Source organism: Hibiscus syriacus, unplaced genomic scaffold, assembly GCF_006381635.1.
Source record: "Hibiscus syriacus cultivar Baekdansim isolate YM2019G1 unplaced genomic scaffold, ASM638163v2 tig00011079_pilon, whole genome shotgun sequence".
NCBI classification, from domain to species: Eukaryota; Viridiplantae; Streptophyta; class Magnoliopsida; order Malvales; family Malvaceae; genus Hibiscus; species Hibiscus syriacus.
The window spans coordinates 1,586,696-1,590,857 of NW_024062242.1; the positions used below are offsets into that span (position 1 = coordinate 1,586,696).

At 38.8% G+C, this 4,162-nt stretch overlaps 1 pseudogene; it reads right to left on the minus strand.

The window, feature by feature from the left end:
• Nucleotides 1–306: 306 nt before the first annotated feature.
• LOC120204666 lies at nt 307–2,757 on the minus strand (annotated as a pseudogene).
• Between the last annotated feature and the right edge of the window lie 1,405 nt (nt 2,758–4,162).

The following is a 4,162-nucleotide window of genomic DNA, read 5'->3' on the forward strand; positions in this document are numbered from 1 at the left end:
TTCTTATATAATGTTTGATGTAACATTTTGAAATAAAGAAAATACTAATTTGAAAGTCAAGTGAATGAAAAAACAGGTACTATGACTCAACAAGGGGGCAAGTTATCAGGAACAGTTCAAGAAGCAATTTCTATTAAATTTTAAGTACAGTCCAAGCATGAGTTTTTAAATGAAGCTTTAGAGATCAAAAGATGTGGGGAAAAAATGGACTGCAAACGGGTCCAACTATGGCACAACAACAAAAACATTGCTATTCCTACGTTTGGATCAAGCTTAAAATATCAAAAACTCGCTAACCCGGTGTAGTTAGCGGTCTTCAAATTCTATACTTTTAGCCTTTTCAGCATCTATGGTTCTTTGGCAGGCACCACCGGTTAATAAATCAACCTCAGCTTGTTTGCTACACTCTACTATCTCCTCCTTGGGCTTTGCAACTCTAAACATCTCTTCTTCAGTTTTCGATGAACCATCCTCCAAGGGTGCTTTATAGGATTTGCCAATTAACTGAAGTAGATCCAAAGGGTGGCTGCAGGGTCTAACTCGCGACATCCCGGTGGTGCATTCAGAGCTGCTTCTTGGCCTGTAAGCAAGTAATTAGGCACCTGATGGGAAAAGCGAAACATCTCTTCTTTTGGAATCCATCACTTCCTTCGGGTCATATGCTTCTGGAAAACTGCTCTAAAACCGGAAACTTTAGTTAGAGGGATCACAGAGACTCCTTGTTCCTCGGTATAATCATCAAGCACTTCCACCATGTCATATTTGTGTCGCACATCATCTGGTGTATGTTCATTCCAATCAGGAGACCAGTTCCTGTAAAGAGCCCATACATCCCTTTCCTTGGATATATTCTAATTACTCCGCGTGCACCTTTTGTGTACTGAACCTTGTGGGAGAAAGAGTTTAACGTTACACTAATTTCAGGTCTGCCACTTCTGAAGTCCCCACAGGTTTTGGAGAAACCAGAGCCTATCCAGTCCAGCTCACCAAATTTGCTGTTCCTCCTTGAATTAAGCCAACTGATTTTCATAAAAGGCTTCAAGGAGATCACCTTGTGAACTCGAGCATAGAAACGGTCCCATCATCAACGTCATATGCAGCCCAGACTTGGTCATCTTCAAAGAACTTCACTTCGATCCAAGTCGAAAGTATGAAAATCAGAATCTGGAACATTTATAGACAATGGCACAGTTCCTCCATCAGATTCGTCAGGAGAAGAGGTAGACATTGGCTGCCTGCCTTGATGATCTTTATTGGTATCACATCCATCTCCATTTGCCATGCTCCTGTTTTTATTCTTTTCTCTCTGACCTTCCCTTTAACTTTGTAACCATTTTTGGCTTCAGTTACAGAGCTCCAGGCCTTAGGCTTTTCACGAACCACACCCAGAGCCTTATCCATCAGCATGTACGAACTTCAAGCGATGACAATTCTCTCTCACTCATGTCTGTTATAATTACCAGAATACCCATAGGTGCCTCCCATTCCAAAAATATTCCTAGATTCAGACGTGTTTCCCAAGCCAGGTCCATTTCCCATGGGCATTTGAGTTGCCATATTACCTGCATAACCATTAACATAATTGTCTTCTTTTCTCTTTTTCACGAGTCTCTCCGCTTTAAGAACTTCTTCACATCTCTTTTCAATTTCTCTTGAGCCAATCTATCACTTTGAGATCTAGAATAATTTGTTCCATGGTTAAATTGATTATTATTCACACCATGATGCCCAGAAGCCTGCTGTTGGTTAGACCGATTTGATGACTGATAAACATTTGAAGGCACCTTTTCTAAAGCCAAGAAGGCCACTCGACAAGTAGGGCAAAGAAGTGTGTGGTTCAAGTACACCCTGAGGTATTCATACTGTGTCTTGCATCTATCGCAAACAGTCCAAAAGGTGGCAGGTCTTTTATTAGGAGGAAATGAGTTTTGACCTACCTCGCTATTGTTGTTCTTAGTCCTAGCATTTGACGCTACATTAGAACTAGATCTATGAGAGCCATTTGTTCTGGGTGGCATTGATGAAACTCCACTCTGTGAATGAAACTTCTGTTGGTTTCCCCTGGAATTTATCCTCTGGTTATAAGCCAACCTCTTAGCATGATCTGATAACAAGCTCCAGGCCTCTGAAACAATCTTAAAAGCACCATCAGCACCTACAAACTTGTTTTTATCAGGGTGAATCATCAGCGCCAGCTTCCTGTATTGTTTTCTCACCATATCATCATCCGCCAATGGGCTTACGCCAAGAACACCATACCAATCAGCTTCCCAACCTACTTTATTCTCGGCAGAAATATACACATCAAGAGTTGTCAACATCTGGGGAATACCATCAAGGCCAGGAAACAAGTTTTGATACTTCAAAGCAAATTTTTTAGCTCCAGCATAATCCTTGTTCTTTAATTTCCTTTCAGCAATTTCTTTTGCCCTAAATGCCCCATCTTTGTTACACTCCATGATTTCAGACCGACTTTAATATAGCACCTAGGTATTATGAATATAGCACAAGTACAACCAAAAGCCACAATTCGCAGCTTAAAGCTCTTTCATGCCTTAAGACACAGGTCACAGCTCCAAGTAATTGATGCCTGATCCAAAGGAAGAATACTAAATAAAAATTTACATAATTGAGAAATAAATGCATTACCAATGGGGTATTGTTTTTTTTTTATAGGAATTGAAGGCCTCGTTAAAAACCTCCTCCTTGATTAAGAGAGCTTGTAGAAAAAGCTCCTTAATCAGCGGAAGGAGGAAAAGAGTGCCTTAAGATTTCATAACCATAGGAAAATAAGATACAACCAGAAAAGCCTCCCCCAACATAACAAACAACCCAAAACAGCCAGAAGAACCCTAAACAGCAACACTAACACAGCGAAATTCAACTAAGCTAACCGACAATCACAAAAATGACTGACCAGAATAACACTTAACTACCCGAAAAACCAGCACAAAAAAAACAAAAATTACAGCAGAAGCCGAATATCACAGCTGACTCAACCATAAAATCCAAAATCAAAAACAAAAGCCCTGAACTTCCACTCAACGAGTACAGACTCTTCTTCCGCATTACTGCCTCTTCTAGCTCGACATGTCGACAAACCATCCAAAACTCCAACTATAGAGCCTTCAAGATCAGAAAAAACTCTCTCCATGCACCTTCCTCTGAGCCTTAACTACCCGAAAATCAACACAAAGAACATCAACAATTTTCCTTCACAATTCTAACTTAGAAAAGCGCAAACATAGCAACAATATGACCTGTAAATATGCAAAAAGCAACACTTAAACGAACGATGAGATCACAATTTCACCCACTTGTTACCAGCAATAATAACATGTGCATGAATTTTACACACACCTCACATATTATGAAGCTAACTTACTTCACACACCATTTCCTCCAAGACAACAACCCAATTCCTCAATCTTAAGAATGTCAACAGTTTCATCCTTTTCACTTTATGCAACAACCTAAACCCTCAAATCATTTTTTTTCCGAGATAAAAGGACCAATTCAAAAGGACTCCAAATAGTCACGACAAACTATGAACAACTTCAAAACATTTTTCTACTGTCCTCACGTTTCTTAGTCTTCACTCGTAATCAATGAAATAAAGAAAAAAAAATAAAACAAAAGAGAGAATAAAATTAAGTCGCATTGAATAACAAAACTCGGAACCTAACGGAACAAAAACAACTAGGACACTGATGAGTAAATTGAACTTCCAGGTCTCCTGTCTCCATGGATCTAAAGCTAAAGATTCTCAAACGAGCTTTACAACGATCAATTTAACATTTTCGAATTCTATCACCCGGTAGCAGTTGAAAACCCTAGATTCCACGAACTTTGAAGGAACTGTCACAAAAATCACAACCGTAGGTGTAAAATAGAAAATATACTCCCTAAGAAAGTCTGCGAAGAAAAATTTGAATCTGAGACGAACATCAATCACAGCGCAAAATGACCCATTTGTCAAAAAGCACTTGACGAAATAGTGTTTTTTCGAGCGTTCTTTTGTTTACTTAGTTGACGTTCTAGTTGGCCCCATAAAAATGAAAATAAATAAATAAACTAACTTTACTTGTTAGCCCTACACAATTTTTTAAGTAAATTATTAAGTTGTCATTTTATTTTTTTTAGCCATCAATTTTTTTTAAAA